The following is a 17,104-nucleotide window of genomic DNA, read 5'->3' as shown; positions in this document are numbered from 1 at the left end:
GAAGTGGAAGCCGTTGATTCTAGGAAAACTCGGATGGGTCAGTAGCTTTGTGAGCACTGAATGTGTGGGTTTTGAAGCCCAGTGTGTGTTTTTACTTGCTTGCCGAGTATGAGTCTAGAATAAAGGAAAATGGAACACCAGTTTTTGGCTCTGTTGACTCCTTACCATCTGTCTGAATCAAATGCAAACCTGCATTGGTCAGGCGGCTGTGATGGTGCCCATGGTTACTGGCTATACACGGGGTCACAGTACTGACCTTTTACTGTCTCGACTCCACCCTCTTCCCATCAGACCACGCCCTCCTCATGACCTGTCTCAGAGTCATGGGCTCAGAAAATGAGCCCACACAACAGCTTCACTCTCCACCCTGCTCCACCACCACAGTCATCACACCAGTCTGCACCCCTGGATCAGAGTGTTGTCAAGGAGAATAAAACAAATGCCAGGACAATTACATGTTCAGGATGGTATCTGAATCACGTGGCATTCTCCAGAGAAGCAGAACCAATGGGCAGTGCTCGTGCGTAAATGAGTACATGTATATTTTCTCTAAATAGATATATATTATGAACAAATAATTAAATATATATTTCTGAATATGTATTTGATAAATACATATTTCTGAAAGTGTGTATTTTATAAACAAATAAAAATTTAAGGAATCGGCTAGTGTGATGTGAGACCAGTGAGTGTAAAATCAGTTAGGCAGCCTAGAAACCCAGGCAGGATTTGATGCTGCATTCCTGAGATGGAACTTCTTCTTCTCCCAGAAAGTTGTTGTGACTCGTAAGGTCTTCAACTGATTGCGTGAGGCCCACCCACATTATTGGGGGTAATCTCCGTTACTGAAACACAATTGATTGCAGATATTAACCATACTTACAAGAGGCCTTCACAGCAACACCCTGGTTTGTGTTCTATCAAATAACCAGGTACTCACTATACAGCTGCATCAAGATGAGACACAAACCGTCATGTAAGCTGTTGGGCAGATAAGATATATTTTGCTCACTTTGTTAAAGATGGTGCTGCCCATGTCGATGGCAGTCGCCTAGGTGATAATATTAATTGCCTTCATGCTTGGGAAGAAGTGTGGTTATGCTAATGTGTGTTGGAGGAGGGCTTTCGTGCCAAAGGAGGAGCTAGGAAGCCATTTTGGAGAGACATCACGTTGTTCCAGGGGAGAGTGATTACGTTCTAGGAAGAGCCCACAGAGGCAGGGCAGGGAGGCCATGTGGAGGAGGCAGCCAGAATGGCAGAATGGAGGAAGGAGAAGCAAGTTCATGGAGGAGAAGGAGATGGGGGACAGAGGTGAATAAGACTGGTGAGGTGGAAGCCTTTGATTCTAGGAAAACTCGGATGAGTCAGTAGCTTTGTGAGCGCTGAATTAGTGGGTTTTGGAGCCCAGTGTGACTGTATTTACTCGCTTGCTGGGTGCGAGCTAGAATAAAGGAAAATGGCCCACCAGTTCTTGGCTCTGTTGTTTCATTACCATCTGTCCAAATCAAATGCGAACCTGCGCAAGCCCGGCGGCTGTGCTGGTGGCCGTGGATACTGGCCACACATAAGCGTTCTGTCTCTGTCCTTTAGAAGTCGCGAGTGTGAGGGGCTTTAGGAGACCAAAGAGCCTCTTCTCAGCAAAAACCCAGAGATGGAATGAAAAAAAGAGGTGTCCCCATTTCTGTCACTCAGAGGGAGGGTGACCACGTCCATCCATTGGGCCAGGAATTTGACAAGCAGATCCCTGCCAGGGAGGGTGCGCAGGATAATTCCCCCTCCCTGTAGCACTGGCCCCTGCGCCCTCCCATGGGTGCCCTCGTGGTAGATATAGAGAGAAGGGGAGGGAACACATCTGCCACCAAAGAAGCTCAAAGACCCCAAAATATTCTCACTGGCTAGTCACCTTCAAATCCTAGAGCACCAGTGGGCTGAGTCCCCACACTTACACACACACTCCAATAACAGTCACCCCAGGATTGATTTTCTTGATTAACTTCTCACGTTTGATAAATAACACCTGCCCCGTTCTAGTGCTTTCCTCTGACTCTGTTTATTAACAACGTTCGAGATTTTTCTTCTCCCATGACGGGCACTAAAGGCACAAAATTCAAACTAATCATGCCGAGAGGAGGTCTCCAGCCATCCGTGGCTCCGAGCCAGGCAGTGACATTTTATTTGTCAAGGGCTGACTGAGACAGCACAGCTTTAATGGAAGGAGTTCTGGTCCTGGAGTCCGCGCTGGGAGGGAGGGGGTCGTCCTGAGGCTGTCTCGGTCTCTGCATGGCCTTAAGCAGTGACAGGACCCCCGTGAGCCTCAGCATGAAGAGTATCTTTAAAGAGGGGTTTCCTACCTGTAAAAGGAGAACCATTCAGACGTCAAAAGTGTGGCAAAACACCTGTAAAATGTCAAGTGCCGCGTGAGCCCAGGACTGAGCCACTTCTCATCCTCACTGTCCCGAATCCCTTCTGAGCCTTGTCACCCACAACCACCACCCCCTGGTCGCCCCTGCTTTGGGCCCTGTTCCAGTCACTGCTGCTGTGTGCAAACCACTTCAAGGCATTGCCATGAAAACAATCATTTCCTTGTGCTCAGGGAACCTGCTGGTCAGGAATTCAAAAAGGGCACAGCCAAAGGGGCTTTCTGTGTTCCATGAGGCCCAAAGCCTCAGCTGGAAAAAATCAAAGCCCTGGCTGGTTGGCTCAGCGGTAGAGCGTCGGCCTAGCGTGCGGAGGACCCGGGTTCGATTCCCGGCCAGGGCACACAGGAGAAGCACCCATTTGCTTCTCCACCCCTCCGCTGCGCCTTCCTCTCTGTCTCTCTCTTCCCCTCCCGCAGCCGAGGCTCCATTGGAGCAAAGATGGCCCGGGCACCGGGGATGGCTCTGTGGCCTCTGCCCCAGGCGCTGGAGTGGCTCTGGTCCCAACATGGCGATGCCCAGGATGGTCGCAACATGGCGACGCCCAGGATGGGCAGAGCATCGCCCCCTGGTGGGCAGAGCATCGCCCCATGGTGGGCGTGCCGGGTGGATCCCGGTCGGGCGCATGCGGGAGTCTATCTGACTGTCTCTCCCTGTTTCCAGCTTCAGAAAAATGCAAAATAAATAAATAAATAAATAAATAAATAAATAAAATATTAAAAAAAAAAAAAGAATCAAAGACTGAAGTGACTCAACAGCTGAGCACTGAAGTCACCTGAGGACCTGTGCGCTCATGCATCGAGGTGTTGGATAAGCTCACCTGGCCTGCTGGCTGGAACACCTACACATGGTCTTCCCGGGGCATTGCTTGGGCTTCCTCCCAGCATGGCGGCTGGGTTCCAACAGCGAGAGTCCCAAGGGAGCCAGGTGAAAGTTATGTTGCCTTTTGGGACCTAGCCTCGGGAGACACCTAGCATCACATTAGCTAAAATCACACGTCCACTCGGATCGGTAGGGAGGGAATACAGGCTGCCCCCTGCATGGAAAGTCCCGATATAAGAATAGCAGGTGCGGTGGAAGATGTCGTTGCAGCCAGTTTGGGAAAAGCTGATTTCCCAGAGGGTCTGAGTCCCTGGATGAATGAACAAGCTGGCCAGCTAGGATTCTGGACAAGGGGTTGTACTCCTCTATTCCTGGTCATTCCTGGCTCTAGGTATTCACGGAGACTGGCACAAACTATACCCAGAGCAGGAAACCTGGCCAGCACAGTGCAAGGTTCAAACCAAGACTGTTCTGGGGACAGAGAGGCAGGCCGCACAACCGCCCTGTGCTCTCACTCCTGACCCCGCCTCCCCTCGGCTCTGAGCTGGCTTTGGTATCCACACCTCCCCATTGTCCAGAGTAGCCCCAGCCCCTGTTCTATGGGCAGTACCCCCATTTGTCAGCTTGGCAAACTTGGGCATATTATTTAGCACCTCTGAGCCTCAGTTTTCTGAAGATGTAAATTAGTCAAAGAGACCTCAGAAGGTGTGTGTGTGTGTGTGTGTGTGTGTGTGTGTGTGTGTGTGTGCGCGCGCGCACGCGTGTGCATGCATGTGTGTTGACAACCAATAAAGCTCAACTCTGAGGGCCAAGCGGAGCTGTAAATCACCATACCTCACCCCAGGCTTGGCCAGGCCTCTCTTGATGCCTCCCCTCTGCCATGGGGTCTGTGAGGAGACAGTGGACTGTGTCCAGCATCGAGGTCAGCATTGCAGGGAAGGGCCAGACCAAAGCATGGGGCTCAGGCAGCCCCCCAGAAGGAAGCCACCTCCTCGAGAGGCGGGAGCAATTCATGAGCCTGCTCTCCCTGGAAGATGGCAGACACAGTTCATTACCACGTACGAGACTTCTGACGGGGCCTTTGCTGCCCGTTAGACTCTGGAAATGAGCTCAGTGCCCTCCACAGCTTACTTGTTCTAGGAAACCCCACACCCAGCCTCAGCCTCCGAGCTCCTGCCGCCGCCAAGGCCGAGCCTGCCAGACTCCAGGTGTGTGTGAGAGTCTGTGTCAGGGTGCGGGGAACCTTACCGTGAAAACCCTATGTCCGTGCAACCCTGGACAGCGGAGGGAGAGCGGGTAGAAAATGTTACCTGGACATTAAATACTCAGTACTGCTAAGCCTTTCTTTAAGATGTCTACCGGAATGAGCTCATTCTTCCCTCAAGCTACAAGCTTTCAAGGAAAGTTAAAAAAAAAATCATAAGTCAAGATTAGGAGAAGAAAGCTCAGTTCTTATTCGATCAGCACCGAGGCCTCCCAGTCCTTCCTTAGATCTAACTTAGAGCCTTACTGCTTTATGTTTCCTGACCAGGAGCAGAATCACCTGTCAGCGAGTACAGAGTGGGCGGTGGTTCTGGAACGCTAGCCCCCGAGGAAGCAGAAAGAAAACCTCCCCGTCTCTCCTTCCCTTCCCGGGGAGGTCTGGCTCTTTAGGGCAACAGGGTCCAGGTGCTTTAAGCTCTTGCTAAGTCCAGCTGGAATCTACCATCACCCAGGCTCAAACTGCCCTTCAACGATGGGTACAACACTGTGGGGACATTTTACCTTTTTTCCCAAAGAAAATGAGATAAAAATAAAATCCAGAGAAATACTGGACCACAGAGGTTGTGAACTTTCTAGAAGGAATCTGTTATGAAAAATGGTGCTCCTGCAGATGGCCGTGTTGACGGGGTGTCAGTCCCTGTTCTGGACCCCGGCCTTGCTGTCCACTAGCCTCCTGTGTAGTCTTATAGAATCAAATCTGAGGTCTACCGACACAGTTGTTGATTAAAATATCTGAAAACATTGCAGCTGAATGTGCAGGTGCTGCATAAATGCTCATAGTAACAATCTCCTCCCAGCAGAGCCACCAGCAATGAATGTCATGGGAGGGGAGATGCGGAGGTCCAAGCTGGGTTTTTCCTGACTCGCTGTGGGGCCGCGGGACAAGTCCCTTCCCCGGCGCAGGCCGGGAGAGGGCTCCACCTCCCCGCCTCCCACATCATGGAGACGCGCCAGAGACAGACAGATAAAGTGAGCTCTGAGTGCCTGGACGTGAGCAGGAGACGCTGACAGCTGATCACGCCTCGGCAGGGCGGGTGCCCTGCAGGGGAGCCAGGCCTCCTGAGCTCCATCTGCCCATCCACAGCCTCATAATCTGGTTAACACCAACGAGTCCCGATGATGGGGTCCCCACAGAGCGGGGCGAGGGCCAGATCCCCGGCGAGGGCTAGGTCCCCGGCCTGACCTGGAGAAGCCCATCCCCGGGGGAAGGCTTTGCTCTTGGCCCTCCCAGAGCTGGGCCTGGCTTTGGACTTACAAGCCAAAGTCAAGGGATCTCTGACAGCAGGAGAGGGTCTCTCGGGTCCTACCTGTCTTGAGGAAAGATGTGGAAGGCGTGCTAAACCTTCATCCCAGACTGGGCTGACTATGGGCTACAATGTGAATGGGCCAAAGTGACCGGCAGAGGGCTCAGTGTCTGGGACAAGGCATGTCGGGAGGGCCACCTGGGTCCCCCTGCTGCATCGCCTGGCACTGCCTCCGCCTTCCTACCCAGTCCCCTCACTTCCTGATGATACCTTCGCCGCTCAGTGTTCCCGTTCCTCTGGAAACTGCCACCTAGCAATCCCAACATGCCAGCAGCCATCAGACCCACCTATCTATACAGATGGGCCCATAGGAGAGCCTGCTCTTCCTTCTAGAAGCTTCTGCCAGAGGAGGAGCAGACAGAGGAAAGGCCAAAGGTGGGACGCTTGCACCACTAGGACCCAGCACTGAGGTGCCGGGAGAAGAGAGGAGACAGGTACTGGTGGCTGACCTGAAGGAGTGGTGCCCAGGACAGATGGGGCTTGCAAGGTGACGCCTGGTCCCCCCACAGATGCAGAGAGTCAGATAGTTTCAGAACCTGCAAGAGGACCCAGCTCCTGGGACCCACCCCGAGAGGTGCCATTCCATGTGCTCGTGCACATGGGTCTGCGTGTGGGGTGACACCGGAGGAAAAATGTTCACACGGTCCACTGCAAGAGCTCCTTTCCAGGATGTGCCCACGGAAGTTTCCAGAACCCTTAACTTCCCCATCTGGCCTGCCCCACACTCCCGAGGAGGCCCCAGCTCTGAGTCCTCCCCACTTCCGAACCGAAGGCCCACATCCCGTCCAGCTCACCATTTCTCTGCCTCGGCTTTCATCTGCATCTCTCCTTGGGGACTCCCTTCCAGGGGGCCCTGTTAGAGCAAGCTCGTGTATACAATAAATGGAGCCGCTCAGCGGCAGCTGGCGAATGTTTTCAGTGAGTTGGAAAATCAGGTTGAATGTCTCATGAAATATGGTGCTTACACCGAAGCCCAGACGCGCGGGCTAAGTGCTCTGTGATTAGGCCCCTGCCTCTACACATCCCCCTCCAGCCCCTCCTGCCCACCCTCCGTCTCCCCTTCTCCCAAGTTTGTCAAGTTAAAATCTGCCTAAGTATTTTATTAATGTGTTGTAAGAGATGCTTCTTCAAATAAATGGTTGTTTGCCTTAGGGCTCAGTGTGATCTTTTGCATAGCGCCGGGTGTGTTGGTTTGTCATGTGCATGAGTTTATGAGCATGTCCCTGTGTGTAGGTGTCGAGTAAATGTTTACTGAGGGTGCCTACCCCTCCAGGTGCCCTTGCACTTGCATGTGTATTTGTACATCACACACACACACACACACACACACACACACACACACACACACCTGGCCTCAAGAGCTACCTGGCCTCTACCTTTAGTTTCTAAATGTCTTGAGCAGCTATAATGTCTAGATGCATGAACAGAGAGGACACTCAGATTGCTACCAAAATGTATTTTCTTAACTGACCATAATCCCCGTGCACACACACGCTCTTAGGACCTGCAGCATGGGGAGGTCAAGTCTCCAAAAGTCAGCCGCCGCTCTTTCGAGTAGGTGCAGACTAATCCTTCTTTCTTTCCTTTTATTCCTTCTTCTCCTTCCCCTCTCCTAACCTGTGTCTCTTTCTTCCCAGCCTCTCCTTCTTCCTATCCCCCTCACCAAAGGGCCAGACGTGAGACATGTTTGACACGGACTCACAGAGCACAGACCTCAGGGCAGGAGGAGATTGTAGAAACCATCTCTAGACTCTCATCTCCTGCATGAGCAAACCGAGGCTCTGAGATGCTGCAATTCCTCCCGCGTGCCCAGGGAGGTCATGGGAGAGCCAAGCCCAGAGCCGGATTCTCCCAGCCTTTGGTACAACCCTGCCTTCGGTGAAAGAAAACCATTTCATGGGTTCTTTCTCTCTACCTCAAGCCCCACCCACGTCAGACTGGCAGAACAACATGAGTGAAATGAGTCTAACATCCACCCTGGCCAACAGTCAGTCAGTGGCTCTCTAGGATATAAGGACTTGGCAAGGATTCTTCTTCCAATGAGCAGACAGGTGGGGTATTTGGACCCAGGAGCAATGATCCTACTGTTCTCAGATCTCTCGTGGGACTTAACAGGGGCAACCTTGGTGCCCACATGCCCCCAGCAGTGGCATGTGGCCATCAGAGTGCTGGTGTAAGCCCAGGAAGGGGTTGAAGAGATGATCCTCTCGTTCAGCCCCTCGTGTTATCCAGGAACTCCACACACAGCGGCCCGTCCATTCTCCCACTTACACTTGGTCCTGTGCCACAGCTCTGCGAACAATGCCAGGCAAGGTCATGGGTTGGACCTGCTCTCAGATGAGGACACTAATGCTGGGTGACTCACCCCTGTGGCCAGGGGCATCCTCACAAGCCCAGCTCAGCTGTCTCTCTTCTGTCTGCCACACCCCACAGCTCCTCTGCTTCACTGGAGAGAGCCGATGGCAGAGCCACGTGGAGGGATGGAGGAAGGGAGTGGGATTTGGGATTCACAGGTGTGCCCAGGCTCTTCAGTCTGTCTGAAACTCCCCCTCCAAAGCACTGTTCGGCCTGTCTCTATAACCGACACCCAAGAAACCAGACTGATGGCGAGGGGAAGGGGCTCTGGCGGATAGAAATCCTTCTCCAAAGGCAGGCGCGCCCTCTTCTGTTAGCATAGTGAATTGCAGGGCTCCCGCCAGCGTTCAGCGACTGCCCTCTGAATCAAGCAGGCAGAGGCCGGCGTCCTGTCAAGAGGAAGGGTTTCCCAGAAAGGGCCAAATGGAAGCCGAACCAGAAGCTCTTTTTTTCCCCCATGTGTCAGAGGTCAGTCCAGAATCTGGGACTCCAATGGGGAGGGTGGGAATTCAGGAGAAAGAGTAGAGTCTGGCTTAATTTGGGGGGAAGGAAATCCTTTGTTTCTGGTTTTAGGGTGGAAGTCAAGTCCCCACCCTCTTCTCACCTTTGTCCTCTCCGCGTATTTTTAGAAGCTCCTCTCACCTCAAAGATCAAGCTGTGCTGATAGAGTGAATGAAACAAAAAGGAGAGAGGAGCGGGGGGGGGGGGGGGGGGGGGGGGCATGGCATCTGAAGATCCCACCTGGTCACACACCCCCAGCCCAAGTGTTAAAAACATTTGTTTTGGCAACTCTGAGCCTGTGCCAAAGCCCAGAGCAGCAGGAAGGGCACAGGGCTAGGAAGCTCGGGATCTGGTTCCATTTCTACCCCGTCTCTCTGTGCCTCAGTTTTCCCAACTATAAAATGGGCCTTACCATACATTTGCCTTTCAACTCAGAGGTATGTCCTGGGACGTTCATTTAGGTAACAGATACGTTGCAGCATTAGCAAGTGGAGGTGATATTACCCTGCTTGGATTTCTTTCCCACGAAACGGGTGGTCGTGGTAGAAAGGTGTGTGGTCAGAGCCAGGCCAGGTCCCCTGTGCCCCTTCCCTGCCTGGGTTCTGACTCTTAAATGTCACCGGAGAATCCCATCGTAGCTCCTGACAATGTCACTGGTCTCCTACATTAAGGCAAGGCATTCCTAAGGTTGTATAAATAAAAATGCTTTGGTGGGGATTGTGGGGCGACACAGTCCATGAAAATCAGGTGATTTCCCTTGGCTGTCAGCCTCCCGGCGAGCAGGGTTGAGGGCCAGGGGCACTGCCCAGAGCAGACTGGAGAGGATCCAGAAGGTCTAGGGTAGGGGAATGCTGCTCAAAGACGGCGGGAAAGAGCAAGGTCAAGGTCAAGGTCAAGGTCCCTGGGTGAGCAGGAGGTCCCTAGGACAGGGGCATGGAAGGAGGCAGAGAAAGGACAGCATTCTCTGAGTTTAGAATTCTCTGAGGCTGGCCCTGAGCTAACCTTTACCTGGCAGAGAGCTCAAGAGCATGGGCTTTGTCGAGAATTGGTGGCAAGATGGCATTCTCTCTGTCCCTTGTGCCTGGGACATGCACTAAACCTCCCTGACCTCATCCACACACGGGAGCCATTGCCTCACCCCACTGCAGGTCAACCACTTCCCCAGGAAGCAGCACCTAGTAAGGCCACCAAAATCGTTACTGTTATTATTATCGTCGTCATGATCATCGTTGTCACATCAGTTCCAGCCCCCTTTCCCCTTTTTTTCTGCACGATATCCCCTTATCTGGATTTAGTTTCCTCATCCACAGGAACGAGAAGGCTCTCTGCCCCTCCCTGGCCGCAGGGATGCAGCGGGGAGAGAAAGAACGCTGCCCCAGGTGCCCTGCGGAGGAAGGTTCCAGAGGGACCCAAACTGCTATTATTGAAGGCTAAATGTTCCGTGGCGAAAAGCTGCTGTAGCAATCTTTGCATCCACTTGATGTGAGTGGGTACATTACTGTAATGTCCCAGTGCTGCAGTCAGCATGCGAAGGGCGAGCTATTTGTAACCACGAGACACATGAGCAGCATAAAGATCATGCGGCAGAGGGAAGCGCGTCTGGCTTACCTGAGACAACAGGGCTATTTGCTTTGAACATGACTGGAATTGATCCATGGCCACCTGCCTCAGACAGGGTCGCCCAGGGATGCTGGGAGTGGGGGGTGTAGGGGATGAGGAGAGAGACAAAGGCAAGCCAGAGCACGCACCCTGGTCCGGCTCCACACAAGAGAGAATCTGGTTGTATTCCCAGGTCAGTGCCATTGTGGATGCTAAAGGTCCTGACTTCCACCTGTTGTTCTGGGAACGTTATCTGCCCTCCAAGAAGCTTCCTAGACATGCTCGGACCTGAACTGAGCTCCTCACGCTTGGTTCCACGCTGTTCTGTCGAACAGCTCTGGGCTACTTCTCTCCCTGTTCTCATCTGGAGAGACGGGGGATCCCATGGCGGCAAGTCTCCAAGATCAACTCGGAGTGGGCATGGGCGTGGGAGAGGTCCCTTGGACTGGACGAGGGAGCTGGCAGGAGGTGAAGAGTCAGTAGGCAGAACAGAAGCAGGTCGAGACGCTCAAGATGCCCCCTAGAGGCGAGGACTGCCTTTAAGCTACATGGAGCCCTCTCCCACCAAATGGTCCTCCCCACTTTCGCCATTAACGCCTCCCTTGATGTTCATTGGAAATGGTTTCCAATACTGGGAGAGGAGCTGAGAAGAACATCACCTGGCCTAAATCTAACTCCCCTTTACGTTTTCCTTTCAGACCCTGGGGAAACCTCTGGGCCTCGATTTTGTCGCCTGTAGGGTAAGAGTAGTTGTCAACCAGTGCTCTCCGCTCACCAGACTCCTAATGTTCTAACCTTCTTGGTGACAGTCCCTCTCCCAACACCTTTCACAGCACACATCCACACTCACACTCACACTCACTCAGGGCCACCAGTGTCATTTCTCAACCTTCTTTCTCAACTTAGTGTCCCTTTGCCCTCCTGCCCAGCAAGGCCTGTGCCTTTGGCATTAGATTCTGACGGTCACCTCTGTCTCCCCACCCCCAACCTTATCACGTGACAAATTTCCCCAAAACCTATCCTCACCATAGCTACACCTTCTTGTCTTTTACTGTGGCAAAATATACATACCATTTATCATTATAACCACTGGTAAGTGTACAAGTCAGTGGCATTAGATACATTCACAACGTTTTACGCTATTATCACTAACTATATTCAAAATTTGGTCATCATCCCCAAGATAAACTCTACCCATTAAACAATAACAGCCCGTGCTGCCTACCCAGTAACCACTATTCAGATTTTAACTCTATGAATTTTCGTACTGTAGGTGCTTCATACAAGTAGAATCATGTAGTATCTGTCCTTCTGTGTTAAGCATATTCCACTTAGCATAATATTTTCAAAGTCCATGTTGTAGTGTGTGTCAGAATTTCCTTCCTTTTGTGGGTGAATAACATTGCAGTGTATGTATACGCCACATCTTGTTGAACCGTCCAGCTGTCCACAGGAAAGGGGCTGTATCTACCTCTCGGTTACAGTGAGTAGTGCTGCCATGATCATGGATGCAGGCAAAGGTGTTCTCAGCTCTCCTGGGTCCTTGTCTAGAAGTGGAGTTGCCTGGTTATGTCATAATTCTCTGTTTAATCTTTTGAGGAGCCAAACAAACAGTTTTCTCCAGTAGCTTAAGTAGGTACCATTCTCACCAGCCATGCATGAGGGTTCTAATTTCTCTGCAGCCTCACCAACACGTGTTATTTTCTGTTTTTATTATTATAGCTATCTTGGTAGATGTTAAGTGGTTTCACTTCAATCTTAACTCCCCTCTACCTCCAAGGTACGTATGCTTTTGTCTGATAATGGCCGGAACCTTACAGCACAGGCAGGGTAAGTAACGCAGTTGAAGACAGAGAGCTGGGACTGTGTCTGATTCCCTGGAGACGGCCGCTGTCACTTCCACCGACCACTAGGCGGTGACTGAGAGTGACTTGCAGGCGGTACGGCTGGGCTGCTGTGGTCACAGCTGTCTGCCTTAGACGGCAAGGTCGCAGAGCCCAGCTGTGTCTGTCCTTCTTGTTGATAGAACCTGGGATGCCAGAGGACTCGGGGACAGTGTTTAATAAACAGGAAGAAAAAGAAATAAAAAACAAAAAGGAAGTTGGACGACCCTGAGACCGAAGGGCAGGACCCCCACGTGAACCTGGGGAGAAGAGAGAGATGGGAGGAGAGAGCCCGTCCCAGAAAGGCAGGTTCTACAGGCTCCTTCTCAGCACCCGAGTCTATGCCTCACGGATCGAAACCGGAAAATGACCATGATTCTGTCGCTGAACCCCCTGCCACGGAGCCCCACGTCAGCTGCACTAGGCTGGACCCGTGCAGCTTCTCGGGGGCTTTTGCTGGGGCCAGAGGCAGCCGGGGCAGCCCCAAGAACTCCATCCAGGACCCCAGCAAATGGGACAGCTGTTGCTCTGGGCATTGCCAAGGGAGCATGGCATTGCAGGCCCACTGAGGGCACGGGGACAGGGCCACAGTGGAGCATGGCATTGCGGGCCCACTGAGGGCACGGGGACAGGGCCACAGTGGAGCATGGCATTGCGGGCCCACTGAGGGCACGGGGACAGGGCCACAGTGGAGCATGGCATTGCGGGCCCACTGAGGGCACGGGGACAGGGCCACAGTGGAGCATGGCATTGCGGGCCCACTGAGGGCACGGGGACAGGGCCACAGTGGAGCATGGCATTGCGGGCCCACTGAGGGCACGGGGACAGGGTCACAGTGGAGCATGGCATTGCGGGCCCACTGAGGGCACGGGGACAGGGTCACAGTGGAGCATGGCATTGCGGGCCCACTGAGGGCACGGGGACAGGGTCACAGTGGAGCATGGCATTGCGGGCCCACTGAGGGCACGGGGACAGGGTCACAGTGGAGCATGGCATTGCGGGCCCATTGAGGGCACGGGGACAGGGCCACAGTGGAACCTGTGGGGTCCCATTATCTACTCAGTGGCTCCAGCCCTGCTCCTTCTTATTCAAACAGCTGTGGCAAATGCAGAAGAGATGCTGACCTCATTTACCCAATGGGAGAAAAGAGGGGTGTGCTGGGAGAGCCAGACCAGGCAGAGGACTTGGAGTCAGTGCACTGGGGTCAGAAGAGGGGGAATGCAACACGTGACTGAACACATATCCACTGCGTACTTCTGAATTGCAAGGCTTTCTCCTCTCCGGCTCCACCTCTTCCCATCTTCCTGTCTCTCTCCCAGTTACTATCAAAGCAAAATTTATGAAGGACTCGAGGCACTGGATATTCCTTTATTTCCATCTAACTTTCTGCAATCTCAAGTGAACAGCTTGGCTGCTTCTGCCTGTCAGGGAATTTAAATTGCAGATGGGATGGGGAGCCAGCCGCCCAGCTCAGCAGCAGCCCCTCTGGTGCGCACCGCCATTGCCTAGCAACTAGTCTGCAAGAACTTTATGAAGCAGCCAGGAAAGTTCCACTCTGGAAAGTGCCCTTGACCCAGGGCATCTCCTGGGCAAAGAGTGGGAGGTTTCCCAGAGAGGGGAGACTTCCAGGTAAGAGTTCTGTTCACATCACAGAGGGGTCGAGGAGTGCAGCCAGGGACCAAAACCAGCTTCGCTCCCGCACCATCATCTCGGGCGGGGGGTCCTCCCTGGGCATACAGAATTCTCACGGGTTTCCAACATCCCATTGTTTGGGAGGCTTTTCTTAAACCAGAGATGCCTTTCTTCTGTGTTATGTGCCCCTCACACCTCACACAGCAACAGTGAGTGAGGAAAGACAAGAAAGAATAATGCAGACACATTTGCACACACACACATACACACAGTCATACGCATAGAGAGGCAACTGCTTATGCTGCTAAAAAAAAAAAAAAAAAAAAACCAAACCACCCACAAACACTCACGCTACAACAGGAAGAGCAAATCCATCCAATCTACCCTTGTTTGGACCACCGTTCTCCAGAATGGATTGTGTGCAGTTACAGCCTCCGTCTCCCTCGGAGTTGGTGTTAACTAAATAAAGCATTTGCTATGCTTAGCATTCTAGTCTAAAAGCAAAGAGCACCCCAAATGCACCTAAGGCTACCATCAAGGCATATGCTTTTATTTCAATAATTGGCTTTGAGGACAAAAATGTAAACAGCTGCCCAATGCGGCTGTTTGGCTAAGTCAGCACATATTAGTGTTCCAACAACTATTCCCACATCAGACACGTCCAGCTCTAGCCTGCGTCTCTCTTAAAATACATATAGCGAATGGATTTTCTGGGTTTTTAGTATGGGATGAACTATGTCCCCCACTCAAAAACAAAAAAAAAATGATATGTTGAAGCCCTAACCCCTAGTGCCTCAAAATGCAACCTTATTGGGAAATAGGTTCATTGCAGATACAATTAGTTGAGATGAGGTCATACTGAGGTTAGGTGGCTAATATGGCCCATGTCCTTCTAAGAAGATGGGACAGCCATGCGAAAACACAGGAAGGACCCCATGTGAAGACAGAGGCAGAAATAGAAGTCACAAGGTAGCAGGCCAAGGACCACCAATGATTGCTGGCCACTAACAGAGGCTAGAAGAGGCAGGGACCGGCTCTCCCCTGCAGGTATCAAAAGGAACATGGCTGGCCCTGGCTGGTTGGCTCAGGGTAGAGCGTCGGCCTGGCGTGCAGGAGTCCCAGGTTCAATTCCCGGCCAGGGCACACAGGAGAAGCGCCCATCTGCTTCTCCACCCCTCCCCCTCTCCTTCCTCTCTGTCTCTCTCTTCCCCTCCTGCAGCCAAGGCTCCATTGGAGCAAAAGTTTGCCTGGGCGCTGAGGATGGCTCTGTGGCCTCTGCCTCAGGCGCTAGAATGGCTCTGATTGCAGCAGAGCAGTGCCCTAGATGGGTAGAGCATCGCCCCCTGGTGGGCGTGCCGGGTGGATACCGGTCGGGCGCATGCGGGAGTCTGTCTGACTGCCTCCCCGTTTCCAACTTCAGAAAAATACAAAAAAACAAAAACAAAAACAAAAGGAGCGTGGCCCTGCCAGTTCCTTGACTTGGGACTTGTAGCCTCCAGAACTGTGAAAATAATACATTTCTGTTGTTTTAAACCACCCCATGTACTGCCGTAGGAAATAATCCAGTTCACTTTTTTGTTATCCCATTGAAGAGGACCAGGAATGTCCACTTGCTGAGAGTGACAGCTCAGCGTGGCTTAGAAATGAGCCCGCCCAGGGGAGAGATCGGGCCATCTGGACGCTGATGCTGGCATGGAGTTCGAAGGGTTTGAAAATCTTTTGACATGGGTATTGACTCCTGGGATAAATTGTTACTTTTCATTAAAAGTATATGAAATCTAAAGAACAAAATGAATGAGCAAATAAAACTGAAGCAGATGCATAAACCCAGAGAACAGACTGATGGCTGACAGAGGGGAGGGGCTGGGGGCTGAGTGATAAAGGTAAAGGGATTGAGAAGAACAAACTGGCAGTTACAGAACAGCCATAGGGATGCAAAGTACGGCACAGGGAGTAGAGTCGATAATATTGTAATAACTACAACAGGGCCAGGTGGGTACAAGGCCCATCAGGGGAGACACTAGGTAAAGTGTATGATTATCTAACCACCATGCTGTACACCTGACACTAATGCAAAATAGTATTGGATTCAACTGCAATTGCAAAATAAAATTAAAAAAAATAAAAACAAACAAACAAAAGTGTGCTCAGTAAATGTTCCACAGTCTGAGAGTGCTTTGCGGTGTGAAGGCCAGCAGAGACCCCAGCACCCTGGTCCTCAGACCCATCTGTCCCACTCTCTGGCCACTTCTCAGATGCTGCTGGCCCTGCCCTCCAGGAGAGGGGACATGTCCCAGGGCTGGCACCATGTCGTGTCCTTCACTGGATGCCACCGAATGTTGGGAACGTCATAGGTGCTCCGTAAACGTGGGTGGCAGGTTGGTGCGTGAGGCATGAAAATATAAAAACCATGATTTGCACGAAGATTCTGAGGAGTCACCAGTGAAATTAGCCCTCAGACCCATCTGTTTCTGAGTCGTTATGACTGCTGGCTTAGCAGTACCCCGTTCAATGTGCGGATGACCGTAGTTTTCCTTACAACTACCTCGGGGCACATTCACAGCGAGCTCCTGACTTTATCGTCCTGGAAGTTCCACCAGGTAGGTCCAATGGGTATGATCAGCCCTTAGATCAGATACAGGGTCAGCTGTGGGATCTGAGCCCAGAGCAGTGAGAAAGCTGGAAGGGGAGGGGCCAAAGTGGGAGAAGATGGTTCTAGACCCACTCCCTCCCTGACAGAGCAGGTGACTTCACCTCACCTGACTGCGTACCAGTGTCACCAACCTGTCCAGTGAAGCTATTTACTCCTGGGACAGCCCACACTTGACGGTTTGATCTCCAATTTCCCATCTGTGGCAAGTACAGAGAGGTGTCACCCAGGTCCCCCTTCTGTGGTCAGCAGAGCAACCCCCCAGCTGACAGCCCCTTCAAGGTCAGCTTCCGTGGAGGGGACGGAGCCCACGAGCTCGGGGACAGAGTGAGGCACAGGTCCTAAGGGCCAGGTTCTTTGCTCCGGGTCAGCGATTCTCACTCCCAAGCCACAAGCTTTGGGGGCCGCATCCCAGATTCAGTTCAGCATCTTCCCCCTCCCCGTCCTACTCCTCCCCATCCCTTCAGAGGGGTCGATCCCTAAAACTCACCTTGCTGCAAACCCCACCCAGGGCTGCATCTAGAAGTCCACCTTGCAGCAACACTCACTCTTCGGCAGACTTTCTTTTCATTGCAATAAATGCACAGGATAAAACTCACCCTGCTGATCATTTTTAAGTGGCATCAAGTATGTTCACAGTGTTGTGCAACCATCACCACCATCCATCCCCAGGACCTT

Source organism: Saccopteryx leptura, chromosome 2 (genome assembly GCF_036850995.1).
Source record: "Saccopteryx leptura isolate mSacLep1 chromosome 2, mSacLep1_pri_phased_curated, whole genome shotgun sequence".
Lineage (NCBI taxonomy): Eukaryota > Metazoa > Chordata > Mammalia > Chiroptera > Emballonuridae > Saccopteryx > Saccopteryx leptura.
The sequence above is the reverse complement of the archived record's forward strand: the minus strand, read 5'-3'. Positions refer to the sequence as shown.